The sequence below is a fragment of the Triturus cristatus genome, chromosome 7, assembly GCF_964204655.1.
Source record: "Triturus cristatus chromosome 7, aTriCri1.1, whole genome shotgun sequence".
In the NCBI taxonomy this organism is placed as follows: Eukaryota; Metazoa; Chordata; class Amphibia; order Caudata; family Salamandridae; genus Triturus; species Triturus cristatus.
Window position 1 is genome coordinate 22,046,692 of NC_140590.1, and position 20,192 is coordinate 22,066,883.

General features: G+C 45.6%; 1 protein-coding gene across 5 annotated transcripts in view; it reads left to right on the forward strand.

Moving 5' to 3' along the window:
• LOC146808711 (cell adhesion molecule CEACAM6-like) overlaps positions 1-20,192 on the forward strand; it is a 344,246-nt gene that overhangs the window by 141,750 nt on the left and 182,304 nt on the right. For all 5 annotated transcript variants that reach the window (XM_085615521.1, XM_085615524.1, XM_085615520.1 and 2 more), the window contains exon 3: positions 11,174-11,271. The gene's annotated coding sequence lies outside the window, so the exon portion shown is untranslated. The remainder of the gene's footprint in view (positions 1-11,173; positions 11,272-20,192) is intronic.

Here is a 20,192-nt window from a genome sequence, read left to right on the forward strand (position 1 = left end):
AACAGCATTGTACACCATGTGCTACCACACTGTCAGCTCACACATCTCCAACACTGGTATCCAGAAGAGGGCCCAGGATTAAATCACCAAGTAGCTCACCAGCATGGCCCAGGGAGTCGGCCTCCACCCTGCAGCATGTAGTACACTGGGGTCATGTAGCCCATGTCCCAGGGCTAATCTCTCAGCGTGACGATCTTCAATGTTTCCATGACCCCACTCTCCACCATCACATGCGCACACGACCTCACCATCATCTCGTATGCCATTGACACCCAGCTGCTCCTCAACCTCACCAAAGACCCAGCCATTGCCAGATCCAACCTTCAAGAAGGCATGAGATCCGTTGACGAATGGCTGACCATCAGCCACCTGAGGCTGGACTTGGACAGGACTGAGGTCATCATGTGAGGATTGTCCCCTTATGGCTGGGTGAACTCCTTGTGTCCCACCGGCCTGGGCACCGCACCAGCACCCAGTGGCCACGCACGCAAGCTGGTGTTCATCATGGACTCATCGCTCACAATTACCATGCAACTCAACACCATCTGTACCTCATGCTGCAACACCCTCCGCATGCTGCAAATGATCCACAGATAGATCCACTCCAAGGCAAGACAGACTGTCCCCCAGGTCCACAACACCAGCCGGGTCAACTACAGCAATCCCCTCTACGGAGGAACAACAGCAAAACTGCAGGAGAAGTTGTCCACATACAGGGTGCATCCGCACACCTCATCTTCAACATCCCCCGCCCCAGCCACATCACCGTCCACCTGAGATAGCTAGAATGGCTCACTGTCTGCTGCAGGATCACCTTCAGACTCCTGAACCACACTCAGGAGGCAGTCCACAACCCCAGACCCAAAACCGACCTTGGACGTCTGTCATCCAACACCCCGTTGGCCCAACTCCGTGTAGCCCACCTTGCCCTGGCCACCATTCATCACATCCACAGAACAACTGCATGCAGGAGATAGTTCTCCCACCTCGCCAAACAGACCTGGGACTCCCTCCCCGGGCACCTCAACATGACCCATGACCTCTACACCTTCATGATACTCTGGCAAATTGGTCTGTCTGAGCAGTATTGCAAGCCCCCCCTCAGCAGCTTGAGGCCATCACGGGTGGGGATTGGGCTCCATGTCTGTATTTGGTGATACATTGTGACCCATGTGTGTCCTCGACCGGACTCAGATCCAAGTGCATGGATGGCTGGAGTTAGTTCCACACTCAGGCATACTTTGACATATCCCCACACGTATGTTGTGGACTCATGCTAAATGACTGCAACATCAAATTACAATTATAATTTTTTTTATTATAGGTCTGGGGCGTGATTTGTGCACAGAAAAAGGTGCAATACAGGGACCATAGAATCTAAAGTTCACAGGGGGAGATGGGATCCTTGGCATTTTAAGTCATCAGAGTCCAGGCCACAGTGTTTGGCATCATTGGTCAGACTGTGACCAGCAAGTCCATGTGGCAGATGATGTCAGTCAATGAGGTGATGCTGTCGCACATGGAGGCCAGGTGCCACGCCAGGTGACCTGGGAGATGTGGATGGTCCGCTGCCTCCCACGGTCTTTTCCGTGGATGACCCACCTTCCTCCGGGGACCCTCAGATGCAGGCCTTGACGATGCTTGGGACGCTCCGTCGGACGAATCCTCCTCCTCCTCCCTCCCTGTGGCTGGTGGTGGTCTTCGCCTGGTGGCACAGGGAGGGTTGCCCATGTTGTCGGCGATCCGACGGAGTGAATGGCTTATGTCCCTTTGCACCGCCAGGAGCTCAGCCAGTCTTGCCTCCATCCGTCCTTGGTGTTCTTGTTGACTGGCGTGTTGCTCGGCCTGCTGGATCTTCATCTCTGTGAGGGTCACCACTACCTGGCTGAACTCCCTGGTGTCACGCCGGTATGCGTCCATGATGTTGTCTATGTGTGACATACCGGTCCCTTCAGCTGGCTGGTCAGGTTCTCGCCTCCACCTGCCTCCACTCCCACCACCCCTGCCCACATGAGCCTGGGCTGCCGTTGTGGGCACATCGGGTCTATGGGACCCCTGAGGGATGGCAGTGGCAGTGTTTTCTGCCTCATCCTGGGTACCCGGCGCACCTTGTCCCTCCTAGTCAGATTGGCTCAGGTGTTCACTGTGGGCAGGGCTCCTCGGTGTCTCCTGGGATGTGGCAGGAATGGGGGTGGTGGTTGGCACAGATGTTCCTGAACCAGGTGCTGCAGGGGCTTGGACACCAGAGGGTCCAGGTCGGTCGGGGTCATCCGCGGAGTGTTGAGAGGCGTCGCTGCCGGTGGGATCAGGTTCCTCCCGAGCCTGGGACTGTGATTGTTCACCCCCATTGTTGGGGGGAGAATCATCACGTTGCCCTGTGTGTGAGAGACAGACAATGTTAATGCTGTTTCATGCAATATCCATGTTTCATACACATTCAAGTTTGCACTGTTCCTCCAGTTAGTTGTATGTGCCCAGCATTCTCCTCAATGTTCACTTGTGGATGGGTATGTTGCGGGGGACAGATTGATATGTTCTCATGAGTCTTTGACATGTAGATTTTTGGCTTGGATGCTTCTTCGGCTATGTATTGGTGTTGTTGTGTTACATGTCCATTGTGACAGTGGGTAAATCCATTACCTGTCCCGGGGGTGTCTGCTTGTGTAAGGGGTGTGTGTGACAGGGCCTGCTGGTGGGTGTAGTGTGATTTGGCACTGGGGCTCCCAGGTGATGTAGCTGTCCCCCCATGGCACATGCTGCCATGACAGTGAGTATGAGTTCCTGTCCTAGATATCTGACCTTGTTGTCTTGGTGTTTGTGTTTGCACTGGTCACAGGAGGGCCTTGTGCTGCCTACACCCGGGCCAAGTGTCAGCTATCTTGTCAGTACTTTCCCAATCCCTGTGCATTGCGCATGGTGCATGGGTATGTACCTGGGCCATATGGGATGAGGGCAATTGTGTCTGATTTGGAGTTAAACAATGCTTTTTGTGACACCCACCCTCCCAGCATACGGGACATCCATTCTTGGGTTGGTGCTTTGTGTAGCATGGGACATAGCATGGCCTTGCTTTCTCAATGGGGCATACACATGCTATTGGCATTAGAGTTGTTTTTGACTGTGGTTGTGGCCAGTGAGGGCTTGGGGGTAGTTGCGTGCATTTTGTGTAGTTGGGGTGTGGATGCCATTACCCCCATGTTACGTAAGTTGTTTGTGTACTCACCAGGCTCTGGAAGTCCTTGAAGTTCATGTACTCCCACCGGCGGAAGCAGGGCCATCACCGTCTCCTCCCAGGGATGGAAATGTACTGGTCTGCGGGGCCCACCCCCTCCAGTGATGTTGCTCTGGGCGTAGTCATCATTCATTTTTCACTTGACCGCCCTCCGCAGATCGTACCACCTGGCTTGGCATTCAGTCCTGGTCCTTCTGATGGGTGCAGCAGCATTCACCCTATCAACGATCCTCTGCCACAGGCATGATTTTTCGGCTATGCTGGTCTGTCTGACCAATGTTCCAAACAGCTGTGGCTCGACTCTGATGACTTCATTGACAAGGATGTCCAGCTCCTCCCTTGTGAACTTTGGATTCTTGTCTCTGGGCATGGTGTGGGGTGAGGGTGTGGATGGTTGTGGGTGTGTGGGTGTGAATGTGAAGTTGTGGGTCTGAATGTGAAGAGGGGGTATGTGTGAAGGAGGTTGTGTGAAGGTGTATATGTTAAGGTAGATGGGTGCAGCTGTTGGCGTGTGCTCTCTAGCTGCAGTGAGTCTGTTGCAAAGGCTCATGGTTTGTGTGTGTGGGGCCTTTTTATTGGTCCTTTTGTGGGTGGGCCTCAGTTTGAATTTTTGGTGGGTGTGTTATAAGGGGTGGTTGTGAGTTTGCCCCTCTGTTTGCCTGTTTGGATGTGGCCAGGTCAGTCATTTCCATGTTTTGTGCACTGTAGACGTGTTTTGTGGTGTTGTGTGAGTCGAATAGACCCTCCTTGTGCTGTTTTACATTGCCTATGTACGGTGCGTACATACGCGATGTTGTTGTGAGGTGCGTACATACGCGATGTTGGGGTACGCACCATACATACGCGATGATGTTGTTGTGAGGTGAGTACATACATGAGGATGTTGTTGTGGGGTGCGTACATACGCGATGTTGGGATACGCACCGTACATATGCGGTTATGTTGTTGTGAGGTGCAGACATACATGATGATGTTGTTGTGGGGTGCGTACATACGCGATGTTGGGGTACGCACCGTACATACGTGATGATGTTGTTGTGGGATGCGTACATACGCGATGTTGGGGAACGCACCATACATACACGATGATGTTGTTGTGAGGCGCGTAAATACGCGATGTTGGTGTACGCACTGTACATACGCGATGATGTTGTGGGGTGCGTACATACGCGATGTTGGGGTACGCACCGTACATACGCGATGATGTTGTTGTAAGGTGTGTACATACGCGATGTTGTTGTGAGGTGCGTACATATGCATGGGGGGGCCTGTACGACTCGCACCCCGGGAACTACTTTTCCCGTGATACGAGTCGTACAAAGTTTGCTCTGTAGCGGGTAAAATCATTCCCCGTGTACGGGACGTTTTCCAAACGAATCCTAAACCAGAAAGCCGGTCCGGATCGTACTTGTACGGTCGGACTATATTTTTAGGCTTTGTACGGAAAAGTGTCCGGGTCCGTCTCGTACGAATTCGTACGGATCCGGCCGATCCGTATGTATTTTTCCCGTACGAATCGTACTTCACGGGTGGGACGGGACTTGTACGATTCGTACGGGAAAAAATACGGATACGAGTCGTACGGAATAAAAAAATACAGGATCGTAATCGGCCCCCTTATGTAGAATTAGGCAGAGACAGTTTGGGTGGAAAACCTTTGAAGCCAAAACTATCTGAAGATCCTGAAAAGGACTGTATTAAACAAAATCCAACATCTTCTAAAACGAAGTTGGAAACTAATAAACAAAATTCAAAAGAGAAACGTTCTCAATCCCGAGGCAGGTCTCCTCAAAAGGAGCCCTCTGAAAGGAGGTATAACCTCGGGAATAGGGATAATTTAAGAAAACCGGACAGGTATCAGGATACTGATACACGTTGCTCTCGTACCTTTCAGATATCGTCACAGACATCAGAAAGAAGAGGACTGTCAGATCACAAAGAAGAACCCTGAAGTCCAAAGACGATCAACACGTTCAGAAAAATAAACCAAAACCTCAATTCACCAAAAAGAAGGTAGCAGGTCTGAAGATCAGACATGCCGAGAATACTGAGAACACAGCTCAAGAACGGAGAATGGGCTCAGACAATGCTGGACAGTGCAGCAGAAGTAACAATAGCTCACCAGAATCTGAAGGAACTTTTGGAGATAGTGGACTTGAATGAGTACATCACAGTAGAGACTGTAGACACCAGGGTTAGTACTCCACAAACGTTATATGAAATAACACTCCGGATGGAGGGAGACATACCAAGAAAAGTGAAAGCACTCTTTTGGGAGAAACTTTCAAGGGGTATTGATATACTTCTAGCAGAACAGGACTAGCCACCAAAATTTGTCAGGGAGTGCCCACATGGCGAGGACATCATTAATCCAGCCTTCTCCAACCATATTCCAATTTACCTAAAATATACTTATGCCAGGAAATGGGCAGTTGCCCAGGCCCCAGCATTATACAAAAATCATGTAGTATTGGATGACGACTCACCTCACCACAAAATACAGCTAAAAAATCAACCTACTGTATAAAGGCAGTACCCAATAAAGCAAGAAGCTAAAAAACAGGTCAGGGAGATCTTAGATCAACTTGAATACCAAGGGGTGATTGAAACATGCACCTCCTCATTGAACAATCCTTTGTTTCCTGTATCCAAACCAGACAATACATATCGTCTACTTTTGGATTACCGACACTTGAACACTTTTTCCAAAACATTTGCAGTGCAAAATGCACATAGTACAGCATTAATGAATAACATTGTGCGTAAAAAACATAAAACCACATTGGACATTTCAAATGGTTTCTTTTGTCAAAACATAGCAACTGAAAGCAGGTATTTAACAGCTTTCTCAATAATGGGGACACAGTGTCAATTTTGTCGACTCCCACAGGGGTTCAAAAACAGCCCGGGGCTATTCTCCGCAAGGGTAACAGAGTTACTACAAATTTATGATGACGAGGCATTGTCATATGTCGATGAAATCTATCTGACAGACGATGACCTAGATAGGCACTTGAAGAGGGTGAGTACCATTATACTGGGCTTCGCCACTGAGGGCTATAAATTCAACTTTAAAAAAATCCAGAATTGCCCATCTCAATGTCCTTTTCCTAGGATATGAGCTTTCAAGTGAAGGCAAAAGCCTGGCAGCTAACTTTTTAGAAAAGTGTGCGCTGCTCCAACCTCCAAAAACGCTGAAAAATGTACAATCAATCTTGGGTTTACTAAATTTTCGAAGAGCTTACATTCTAAATTACGCAGAAAGGGTTAAACCTCTCTATGAATTAATCAAAAACAAAACATTGGACACAGAAACACACAGACATCCTGGTTCACTCCAAGCTAACATGTTAGCAACAAATCACTTACAAACACGCGTAAATAAACGCAATTTAGTGATCCGAATAATTAAGGGGCAATGCAGATTCAGCTATTTAACATTTAATGAGGGTGAAAAAGTACCAATAGCATACAAATCACATTTGTATACACAAGCAGACATGCGCTTCACTTCAACAGAACAAATACTGACAGCAGTTCAAACCACTGTAGCCAGTACCAGACTTAGAGGCGGTTCCAAAAGCTAGAATTCCAAATGCAAAAGCTTTACATCCTAGATGGATACAATGGGTTAATTCTCTTGCTGCAACAGATGTTGAATGTTTTTGATCCTGATTTAAAAACACAAGCGTTCCTGCAATATGAACATGAATGTCCTCTGCCCACTGAAATTCTGCCACTCGATCAGTACAAATTAATAATTTATACTGACAGATCAGCACAACCCGCTACAGGGAGTAAGCAAGCTTACAGTGCAGCTTGCGCAATCCTTAAAGGTCACATGCGCGATGGTAACGTCCGACCAATGGTCACTCAAACTCAATCTCTAGGAGATTGTACAGCTCAGCGAGCTGAACTATAAGCATTCAAACTGCCACTTGAAATTACAGATCGCGAATTCCCCTCACTTATAGTGTGCGATTCCTTTTACTGTGTTCAGTCATATAATGAATATTTACAGAATTGGCTTCAAAACGGATTCAAAGATGCAAAAGGGAGCACAATAAAGCATAAAACTCTTTGGGAACAAGTAGTTCAGTTGAGAAACAAACTACCAAAAGCTCACGTGATACACACGCTGAGTCATCAACGTGATGGCGTTCACGTTGCGGGGAATTCATTGGCTGATGAAGCCGCTAAGGGGGCTGTTCAGACGACTCCCGCAGCTGGGATCACTCGTTCAAAAACGAGAATAGACAGTGAGCTATTGTTGGCTGTCAATGCTTCAAGCAAAGGCAGTGGTGCAGCGTTCCCAAAGAAATTTCTACTCAAGTACTCCTATTTAATTGATGCGAACAACGTTCCTTTTGCTCGAATCCCTGGAGTGTGGGATAGGGTAATTCCAAACATGGAACGTAGAGCAGCTTTGATTTATGAAGCACATTTTGGGGAGGGTCTGTCACATCAGGAGATCTCTAAAACCACATTAATATTAAAAGAGATGTACTGGTGGCCTGGAATGAATACACTGATTCACATCTTCATCAATGACTGCAGAGACTGCAATAGACAGCGTAGTGCAGAACGTCATCAGACACCAGACTACGAAGTAGCCTGCCCAGTACAGACACCGTTGTTAGACAGCATTAGACTATCTACGCGCAGACGTCCTTTATGACAAATGCATTCCCACAAACACTAAGTCAAGGTTCCTATGGATGTGGCCTCAGCGCTCGGCTGACGCTCGAACTGTTATAAAAGATTTGCGAGTCTTTATCGGCACATACACAATTGGCACACTACATTCTGACCAGGGCCGTGCATTTAGCTCTCGGGCTTACAAAGAAGACATGGCCAGTTTGGGCATAGCATTACGGTACTCCTCTCCATTTCATCCTGAGGGAAATTCTGTTGTGGAAAGGAAAAACCGGGACATTAATCAGTCTATAACAGGTAGAGTATTAGGTTCAGGTGATGGGTGGGTCAAACATCTTTTTTTTAATTTTTGTTTTTTTATTGCATTTCAACATAAAGCAATGAAAACATCTCACATTTCCGCCTCGCAGGGCGCATAAAAAGAGGGTCAAACATCTTTATGGGGTCCAACGCTCATTAAATAATTTGTCAAGAAGTTTTCTAGGGAGGGTCACTCCATATGAGGTCCTATTTGGTACAAGAATGTGGGTTCCTGATCTCAAATGTACAGGCACAGTGGTGGAAAATAAACCCTTTGATATCAAATATCGTTTGGCTGTTTTACAGGATCTAAATGAACTAAGATCGAAACAAAGCAATGTGCTCCTGAAGCCAACCACCACTGGGGCAAAACCGGCAGTCCCAGTAAGGCCTGTCTGGATCCCGAAAGTTGGGGATCTAGTCAGAGAGAAGATTGCGGACAAGAAGGAATTTGGACCTTCTTACAGACAACCAGTACCTGTCCTAGCCGTCCACGGAACAAGAACAGTACTTCTGCCGCCCCTTGCTGGAAAAAAAGAGAAAAGATTTGTGTCAATCGACCTCATCAAACCACACTATGTGGCCGATACTAAATAGTAGGCCTCGTGGACTTCGACCTCGTAACAGACACACTCCTCTCGCTACTATCCGAGAGGTTCAAACTGAAATACTCATAACCATCGAGAATTCAGCAGTAAGAGATGAAGGACTAAGCAACAATGCTATGGAACTCATCCCTCTTGAAACCCAAGTAACAGTTCGTCCAGATACACCAGTCTACACCAACGTAACACGTGATCAACTGTTTCCAGCGATTTCGACAAATCCTGATGCAATTCAAACAATTGACCGAACTGCTTCTGGCTACTTCATTAACTTTAATACATTTTCTGAGGATCCAAGTGAGCCTGAAACTACGCCAGCCCTAAAAACTTTCAAACAACAAGAACAAGTCTTTTTTCAATATCTGAAAGAGACTTATCTGGTTTCACCATGTATTGAACTATGGATTATTTCTGGAATATTTTTCTTTCTGCTTTGGCTAGCTTTGATACATTTTGGGCATACCTCGTCTACTGGAACTTAATGAAACATGGTTTCTGTCATTTAGACCAATCTGGCAATATTGCATCTTACCTGTTCTACGCTGCCTGCTTTGCGGTGAAGAATGCGTGTTAGACATCTGTCTAACACTCCCATCAGTCATGCCAATGGATATCGATACTCTGCTGGACCAGATAACGGACCATGCTCTGTGTTGTCCCCAGAGACACTTACATTTTCTAAGACGCCCTTGGTTATTTTTGAGTCTGGATTGCACGTAGCGGTTGTATCGCTGTTTCCAGATAACCTCATTGTAGTGCCTTATATGTCTTTCGGCTGTTGCGGCCGGTCTAATGTTTGCAAAAAGATTGCTGAACAATAGTTTTAGTTGTTTATCTCCCCAAATAAGACAGCCTGCATTCGTGTTACCATCGGTTGTGGGGGTCAATAAAACATTGCCCTACAATTATGATACTCTGTTGTCAATCCACCCCCATCTCTCGAATCAGTTTTAACCTCGTATACTATCAGAGCGGTTCTGCTGTTTGCATAGATGATGCCGACTTTGGCTGCGATTAGAATAGGTCTGTCTGGAACTTTCTTAAATTTTGTATATCTAAATTTGATGTTCTAATTACTCGATACATGAAGGTATAATAGAGGTCCACACTATTTTCCCAAATACTCATTTCCTTCTAGAGCTCCCATTACAAACATTAAATGAATCTACAAGTTGTTTTCTCTTCTTTTCGTCTAGCTGTTATGAGATTGAATCGCTCTACATACAGACCACCAGGTTATCTTATTGGAAATTGACATAATTTGCCATTTCTGCCAATTGTAGATTTGGAATTATAATTCACTACTCATACAAATAGGGTAAGCATGTCCCCGTGATCTTTAGCCTAAACATACTATGAATCTAAATTAGATCTTCTTTACTAATTAATTGCCTTCATATTTAGAAACAGACTGGCAAAATCGGGAACTGGATATATACGAGTATTCCTGATACTATCAAGATGACTAGAATGCATATTTGAGACAACCTGTTGTTTTATTTCAGGTAGTCTACACATTTAATTATAAAATATTAGCTTTCTACTATTTTTGAGATCTCTTATGACTAAATTCTATTCCTTTACACAAGGTGAAGGTTTCTTTTATATTCTAAACACACTTGTTTCATTTTTAAATACACGCTGGGTGTGTAATATCTTACTGGTGATACGACTAATGTGAACTGGTGATTCATCTGGGTTATATGAAGTCAAACGCACCATTAAATATATATTTATTTTCCCTGCCAATACTAAATTAATGTATTTAATTTCCTGCAGATAACCCCCCTTCATTTTAAGGGTTTCAAATCCCTCTTATTGCTGGTCCTGAGGAAGGTGGTTCTCCACCAAAACGCACGTAGGCCAAGACCTTAAAACTCCCATCATCACAGAGGAGTGGTCCCAGGAGATTTAGTACCATCAGAAACAATCATTAAAGTGTTTGTTTTCTCTCCATTTGATTTTGTTGGACCTTGCACAGTTTTTGAATTTTTTGTTATTTTAAGAGTATGAGGATGATTGATGTATGTTTGGAGTAGTGAGTATGATGAGAATATTTTTGTGTTTAGAGTGGTGGGGTTGTTTACAATTTTGAATAATATATCTGTTTGTGGACTATATGTAATATATGTCTATTGTGTATAAAGTATCTGATGTTACTATTGAAGATGAATTAAAAAATTGAAAAAATAAAATGACTGTAAAAATTATTTTGTATTTTATGTGTTTTCAACCATAGATCTCTTGTTGGCAGGATAGAACCTGAATAGGTCTCTTTAAAAGTAATATAGGTCTTGATAGAGGTTTCTACTGTTTTTCCTTTGTCTTCCCCCCTTCTCTTGGACCTTAAGTAATTTCAGGGGGGGTCTTTCCCTTATAGGTCCCCAGAGGCTACCAATCCTGATGACGGCATTTGTTGAGATCTCACAGACGCTTCCTGCTGCTGCTGAGGTTTAAGATGGATCAACAGGCACACAGGTAACAACGGACGCGAACATTTCTGCGGCATCCCATGCTGAAGGTGATGCTTCACATCTCTGTGCAGTTAACCTTCTAAACGAGGTGTTCCAACTGTCACCGACATCGGTAGACAATCTTTTGTATACAAGAGTAGATGAGTTCATGTTTACACCAGACCCTTACACCGACTTTGATTCGGCTCACAGTGTACCGGGGAAGCTATGAATTTGGCCTCCATCAGGCAAATGCATCAAAAGAAAAACCTGTTGCAAGCAGGTAGATTCTCAGAATCTGCCCCTTTGCGACTGGTATTTTTGCATTTGGGATGCATCATCCCAAATGCAAAAATCACAATTTAAGTAATCTCTAAATTGTGATCACTTCAATTACGATTGTATTTAAGGAATCGCAAATTGAGATTCCTTAAATGCAATGCAGTAAAGTAATAAAATTAGCGATTTTGCTAATAAGGGGTGCAAATTACCATGAAGTTGAACTTCATGGTAATTTGCAAAACCTTTGAAAAATGCACTTTTGAGCATTTTTCAAAGTTTCATGTTGCGCACACACATGCCCTTAGGTTATGTGTGTGTGCAACATATGTGCACAGGTCAATTCCAGGGCTGCAACAGGGTGTCCTTTTGACACCCTTGCACCCTGAAATTGCATTCGCAATTTGCGAGTACCTATTGGTACTCGCAAATTGCGCTTGCAATTTCCCATTCATTCCTATTGGCCTGTAGGACCATAGGAATGAATGGCAAGCTATTCCTTATTTGCGACTCACAATTTGCGGGTCGTAAATAAGAAATGTGTAGGAATTGCTATGACTATAGCGATTCCTACATGCATAGGATTTTGCAAGTCCTTAATTGCGAATCCTTAATATTCGCAATTAAGGACTCACAAAATCCTAGCTTGATGCATGTGCCAGCATATTTTCAAAACAGAACAAAACTTGGAATTCTTCCTAAAATTGACTTTTTTTCTAAATTTGAAAATACATGGCAATTCAATCTGCTTACAGTAGAACTATTCATATAGAACGGACTTCTTTGAATACTTCCAGGGACACATTGTCACCTTCTTTACCACTATTTCATTTAGTACCATGTTATGAAATGGCTTTGGTTTTTGAATAATTGTTAACCATATCGTCATATGTATATATTTCTATTCATTCATATTGCATTTATTTCTGATATTTGCTAAGAATGAAAAACTGCTTCAAGACGTACAATACCTTTGCATTACATGTTTTAGCAAAAGCTTTTTAAACTTCTTTTAGTATGCTTTTGCAAATTGTTTTTGCACCATGTGGTACTTAGTTTAATGTTTAGTATTTAATGTTTAGCATTTAGTATTATCGTTCACTCGAAAGTGGAGTGGGTCTTGTATTCCGCTTTAGGTGTCCGTATATGTATTGCCCTTATATAGGCATAAGATCCCAGTCCTTATTTAGGCATTAGCCATGCTATCCAAATACAGGCATGGTCACCTACATCCGTCCACCCCAACGTCACAACGAGTTCTTAGAAACCGGACCCTTAAGCCCTTGGGAGTTCCCCTAGCACAGGATTATTGATTTCTCCATGAACTCATTTATTATACGTGAACCGTTATTCCTTAAGGGTTCGTTCCTGACGTCTTCCTCTGCCCGATTGTATGTTAATGCTAACATTCCAAGGCACCGACTAGGTATAAATATACCTTCACTTGCCCAAGCAAGTAGGAGGAGACCTCGACTTTAGAGGAGCCCATGTCCCAGCCTGACGCACTGACAAGAGACCCTGTTATCGTTGCTCGCAGAGAATCCAGCTTCCAGTGTTCTGACTCCCTTCGCGGGGTGTTAAAGTTTGAGACCTGGAAAGAGATTCCCACCTCTCTCATTCTCAAGGTATGGAGCTGACTAGAACCTAGAGTGACTCTTGGCATACCAAACTTGGCATACCAAACTATAGAATGCATCACCTACTTCTTGTACTACACTTAGGTTAGGTACACTGGGGTAGAACTAGTTAGAGAAGCATCTTATGAGTGCTCACATTTTTAGCTTATGTTATTTTTGTATATGAATATATGTGTCATAGCTAAAAGATAATGCTAGCGCAGTATTATTTCTTTCTACTGCTTACGCTGTACATAATATATCTCGCATATTACGATTGTAACAGGTCATATCTCTTACATGAGAAACAAGACTGTTCAATAAATCCTTTTATTGAAGCGCCCGTCTATTCTTTCTGTGTAACTCTGAAGAAACTAAGCATGCACGATTAGCTCAGTGAAACTGTTATCTGTTGTTTCCACGATTCTGAGACTGTTCTGATCCTAAAGGGAAACAAAGTTCTCATGTTTATGCGGATGCCAGAAACTACTCCCTTCTTGTTTGCAAGGAGTTTCTAGTGTCCTCTGAGTTAGCTGGCACAAAGTAAGTTTAAAGTACTCAATAGGGGCATACTGACCTCAGTCCTATGCCAAATCTATAGGGTATATTATTCCAATGCGCAGAGCCTATTAGGGAAATAGGAACTACACTACACCTCTTTAATTTTTAATTCCATAAAGACCTCAACACTTTGACAGTACCACCTGATCTCCATTTAACAGTCATCCATCTTACCTTTACTAGCACGATTTCCCTCTTCATATTCAACCTTTTCCTCAAACTGCAACTCTTCTATCCATGCTGGCAACATCTAGGTATTGTCTTTCCTGCCTTTCATCACATCAAAGGAAATTTTACTTGTAACACTATTCACCATTGTGCAAGACTTCTTCAAACTAGATCAGAGTGCCATCTGAAGAAATCTGTTCACCATGCAGTTGTACCTCTCTCCTCTACCATTGGCTTGGGGATTATACAGCGATGTGCGTGAATGCATAATCCTACAAAACGTAAAAAATGTTTTCATTTCCTCTGATGATATTTGTATACCATTGTCTGTGATTACTTTTGTAGGATGACCCTCTTTCTTTAAAATTTCTTCTGGTATCTTAATAGTTAAATGTGTAGTGATTTCATGGAGAAATTATACCACTAACCATTTAAAATACACATGCACCAAGGCCAAGGTAATGTCAACACTCCAGAAACCCTTCCAATAGGTTCAATAAACTCCAAGTACACACTATGACAGGTTTTGCCTGGATCCAACATTTCTTCCATAACCAATTGTTTACTTACTTTCAACCTCTTCTCTCCCTCCTTGCAATCCGCACACCTCTCAACCCACTTAGTAACATCATTGTTCATAGCAGGCCCCTGAAAATTCTCTCTCAACCTTTTCTCAGATAACATTTGACCTAAATGAACAGTTTCAGCCTCAGACTTTCAGGAGGAACAAGTTATCTCTCAAAATGACTTCCCCCGCCTATCACATAATTCATTCAAGACTTTAATAATTGGACAGAAACTAGAAGAGAACTCTCTCTTTAACTTCAAATCTACAACAACACCCTCTGCAAAAGGACTTCTTCTGTCATACTGTGAGGCCATTCACCTTCAGATATAGCTCTGTGACTCCTTTCAGTTACATCACCCACATTTGCGACCTCCCTCTTTATTTAAATAAAGTAAGTAATAGCAAACACAACACACCTTCAGCCTGAGCATTCGTCCAACCTGGTTTATGTTCAACATTATACTGGTATCTTGAAGGCGAGGAGCTACACATGCTAATCGTGCAGAACATTTGCCTGCTCCTACACTCAAAAGTATCTCCAATGATGGCGTGGAGTCTGAGTGCAAATACGTTCTACAGTTTTCCGCAGCCTTCGCCGCAGCCAATGCTTCTCTCTCAATCACTGAGTTCTTCCTTTCATGATTGCTGAATGAGTAGGAGGCAAAGGCTAAGGCTTTCTGTGCTTTCTGGTGAACTTGTGATAATACAGCTCCCACCCCTAAAGCACTCACATCAAGAGAAACACTCAATCTAAGTTTTATGTCAAAGGGAGTCAAAATGGTGGCTGAGCAGATCTCTTGTTTTATATTCTCAAAACAATCTTGCTGACATTTAACCTAAACAAAGCGGCATCGTTTCTTCAAAAGTTTTTTCCAATGCTAAGTTTTTTTAGCAAAATTCTTTACAAACGTAGCGTAATACTCAGTGACATCTAGTAAAGACCTCAGTTGAGCCTTATCTTTGGGAGTAGGAGTCAATCTTATTGCTTCATTAAATCTTTTTTTTTGGCTTAACTCTGCAAACTAACAATGTACGTGTTGAATGCTCAGCAAAAATGAGCATTTTTATAAAAGTAAGACCTGCTTCAACAATCCTATCCAAAGCTTGTTTGAGGGCAATGCTGTGATTATCAATCATTTCCCCAAAAGTCAAGGTGTGATCTTGAAAGTAAATTAAATTCAATCAAGCAGAATTTATAAAGCACAGCTTGTCACCCGCAAGGGTGTTCAGCTGCTTGCTGTAGGTTTCAATCAAAGAGCCAAGTCTTGAGCCCCTTCCTGAAGTGAGTCAGTGAGGGCGAAGTGTGGAGGGGAGGGGGTTCCAAGTTTTGGCAGCGAGGTGGGAGAAGGAGCATCCTTTGATGCAGCAGAGGCGTATGAGCGGTATCTGTGTGAGGGCGAGGTGTGCAGAGTGGAGGTTCCTGAAGGGTAGTTCGAAGTGCAGACGGAGGTTTCTGTAGGCGGATCCTTGGTCAGAAAGGGCTTTGTAGGTGTGTGTCAGGAGTTTGAACTGGCATCTCTTCTGGACCGGGAGCCAGTGGAGGTCCTTCAGGTGCTGGGTTATGTGGGTTCTCTTGGGCAGGTTGAAAATTAGCATGGCTCTGTTCTGGATCATCTGGAGTTCGGTGGTGGTGCCTGCATATATATTACCGTAGTCCAGTCTGCTGGTGTTGAGGGCCAGCGTTACCGTCTTCCTGGTGTTGATGGGAGCCACTTGAAGATTTTGCAGAGCATGCTGAGAGTGTGGAAGTAGGCTAAGGAGATAGCAATGACCTGACATTTCATGGAGAATTTGCTGTCCTGGATGGTGCCGAGGCTGTGGGCGTGGTCTTTGAGCGTGGTGGTGGGTCCCAGTTCTGCCACCGACCAGGAGTCGTTCCAGAGGGCATTGATTTTGCCGAAGATGAGGACTTCTGTCTTGTCTTTGTAGAGCTTGAGGCAGTTTTCCTTCATCCAGGCTGCAATGTTCTTCATACAGTTGTGGAAGTTTGTCTTTGTCGAGGTGAGATCTGCTGAGAGCAATAGGACGAGTTGTGTGTCATCAATGTAGGAGATGATATTGATGTCATGAAATCTGACAATGTCTGCGAGTGATGTCATGTAGGCTTTGAAGAGGGTATGGTGGAGGGATGAGCCTTGGAAGAAAGCAGCAGATGTTGTGCTTGACTATGTGAAGGGGGGAGTCAGATTTTCTGGGTGCATCCCGTAAGAAAGGATGTCATCCATTTTAGAGTGTCATCTCTATACCAATCTGTGGGAAGGCAATCAATGAGTTTTTGGTGGGAGACCATGTCAAAGGCTGCGGAAAGCTTAAGCAGGATCAGGGCAGCTGATTCTCCTCTGTTGAGTAGGATGTGGATGTTGTCTGTTGCGGCTATCATAGCTGTCTTGTTTTCTGTGGTTGGTTCTGAATCCTGATTGGGAAGGGCCCAGTAGGTTGTTTCTCTCCAGGTGCTCAGTGAGTTGGAGGTTGATGGCCTTCTCTAGGACTTTGGCAGGGAAGAGAAGCAGTGAGATGGGACAGGAGTTCTGGAGTTTGTTTGGGTCTGCTAAGGGTTTCTTGAGGAGGGGTCTGACCTCGGCAGGTCTCCAGGCATTGGGAAAGGTGGCAGTGGTTAACGAAGTGTTGAGGGTGGTGGTCAGTTGGCGTCTGATCACGTCTCTTTCAAGGTTGAAGAGTTCATGGGGGTAGGAGCGGGTAGTCAGCGATGGTGGTCAATCAGAGTCTGAAGAGGACTGAGGGTTGGGGACTGAGTTTTTATAGATGGTCGCTATCTTGTTGTGGAAGTGATCGGCGAGGGTGTTGCAGAGTTCTTGTGATGATGGGATGGAGTTTTCGGTGGATGATGGGCAGGTGAACTCTCTGACGATGGTGAAGAGTTCCTCAGCTTGGTTGGTGCTGGTGTCAATCCGGTGGGCCAGGTCCTCAATTTTGGTGCTTTGATCTGTTGGTGGTAGTTGTTGAGGGCTGATTTGAAGGTGGCTCTGTCAGTGTGGTTCCTGTTAATGCATCAATCCAAAGAGGGGGGACCAGGAGCCAGTTTAGGTCCAGTGCCTGTGCTCCTAACGTGAACCGTTTTAATAAAAAAAGGGGGCACTGTTCCAGTCGAGTAGTGCAACTAGTCGTCTGCTCGATACAAAGGGGGAGAGAGAGAAAGGAGCGGAGAAGACAGATCACGGAAAGCAGAAAGGGAGATGAAAGTAATCATAGGTTTGTTAGGACAACCTAGGATCACTTTCATCTCCCGTTCCTGCTAATGCACCATCTTCTTTCTAGTTGCTTGCATTTGCATTTTGACGTGCTGAGTTCTGGGGTGTACCAGCTGGCTTGTTTGGAAGGTCTGTCGATTTTGGTTGGTTTGGTGGGGGCAACTCGGCGGCAATGATGATCCAGTCGTTGAAGTTCTGCACCGCTTGATCCACGTTGGTGGTGTCTTTGGGTTGTGTAGTGGTGAGGGCACAAGTTCATGTGTGACCTTGGACCAGCTGCAGAAGGGAGCACTGTGTCGGTTGGAGACAGTGTGGGCAAGGCCGGTGACAGTGAAGTGTACGATGAAGTGGTCCAACCACATGAGTTTCGGGGTGTGGCTATCTTTGACTCTGTTTCTGGACATGAAGATGGGGTCAAGTGTGTGTCCTGCTTTGTGCGTGTGGTCAATGACTAGCTTCCTGATGCCAATGTTGTCCAGTCTTTCCAGGAGGTCAGTGAAGTTGGTGTCAGTGCTGTTGTCCAGGTGAAAGTTGAGGCATCCCAGGAGGACACAATGTTCAAATTGATGGCGTGCAGGGTGACAAATTCATTGATGGTGTCGCTGAGTCCGATACGTGGTCAAGGTGGTCTGTACACAAGGGTGCCTTTGATGGTGGTGCTGTTGTTGGTGTGGACCTGGAAGTTCACAAGTTCCATGATTGGCATGATATTTTTGTCGGTGATGGTGCAGGTGATTGATTCCCTGTGTATGATGTCAATGCCGCCTCCATGTCAGTTGGTGCGGTTGCGGTGTTCCATCTTGTAGCTAATAAGTGTTGCCATGGCAATGTCAGGGAGCGATGCTGGGGTGAGACATATCTCTGTAATGAAGGCTGGGGTGGAGATGAGGGTGGAGATGGTGTCCGAGATTTTGGTGGCGCGTTTGCATGGAGATCTGGCGTTAAAGAGGATGCATCTAAGTTGATCTGGTGGTGTTTTCGCCGATGTGAACAGCAGAGTGTGGGATGTCACAGAGGTTGTCGGGCCTGGAGAGGAGGTGAGGCGGCAGTGGAGACAGGAGAACTGACTTGCTGTGTCTCACAGAGGTTGTCGGGCCTGGAGAGGAGGTGAAGTGGCAGTGGAGACAGGAGAACGGACTTGCTGTATCTCACAGAGGTTGTCGGGCCTGAAGAGGAGGTGAAGCGGCAGTGGAGACAGGAGAACGGACTTGCTGTGAAGGGGAGATAGGAGATGAAGCAGTTGTTGTTGCATCTGTTGTCTAGGGTATGGAGATCAGCAGCGGAGTACCTGTGGGGATCTGGGGGGGCCAGGGTTTGTGGTGCTGGGCGGGGTCCGGGGAAGGGCGGGCATTGACTGGCTTGCCTTTGGCACACCTTCAGCCTGCCAGCAGAGCACCCATTGCACGTGGCAGCTGAGCGGCACACAGCTACCTTCATTAAGTAGGTCCTGGGAAGAGCACAGGGGAGGCGGGAGAGTGGGAAGCGGGAACCACGGTGGTGGGAACAGTGGAAAAATGGCAAGAGGTCCTGGAGTCTAAGGGCAAGGGAACCTGGAGGCCTGGAGGGCTGGGGTCTGAGTGAAGCTGTGCTGAGGCTGATGTCTGTCTGCTGAGGCTTTCTCCAGGCAGGAGAGGCCTTGCAGAAGTCAGGTGACTGGCACCAAGGAGAGCTGGCAAGGACCTGCTCTAAGAAGCTGCGCTGCGGCCTTCATTAAGTAGTTCCTGGGAGAGAGAGAGGGGTGCAGGGGAGGTGGAAGAGCGGGGAGTGGGCACCACGGTGGTGCGAACGGTGGGAAAATGGCGAGAGGTCCTGGAGCCCAAGGGCATAGGAACCTGGAGGCCTGGAGGGCTGAGAGCTAAGCGGCACTGAGCTGAGGCTGCACTGTCTGTCCGCTGAGGCTTTCCCCAGGCAGGAGATGCCGTGCATCAGTCAGATGACTGGTACCAAGGAGAGCTGGCAAGGACCGGTCATTGTTCATGCCACTGAAAACTTCCCCCATCATTCTGTGTGGTGGAGGCTGCAGTGGCCTCTTGACATGATCCCTGGCAGTTTATTTTTTACATTAACAAGATTACAAATAAAGCACTGTCAAAGGGTATCTTCACAATGAATAACAGATTTGTATTGTTAACCAACTCAATGGTACGCATTTTATCGACCTCAGAAGAAGATGCACTGGGATTTGAATCTGTGATCATGAGTTCAATCATAGGCTCCTACAGTGGGTGCATTAGTCGGCCAACCAAAATTCACAAAGGAAAAGTTAAATTTTGCAAAAACACTGTTTTAGAAGTAGAGAGCACACCTTTCATGCACCATAGTGCCCATTTTCTGGTAGATGCTGGTGCTTGTGACTTTGTGTGTTTCTGCGTCCTCTTGCAAGTAGAATTACCATACCAGATTATTATTCTGTCCACACTCGTCTCTCGCCTAGTTGCTCCTGCCTCCTTAAGATGTCCCCGGCAGGGGAAGTCAATGTCTCACGTGGTGGTCTGTTGTGTAGTTTCAAATGAAGCAGACCTCACACACTGGCGGCTGCGCTGCA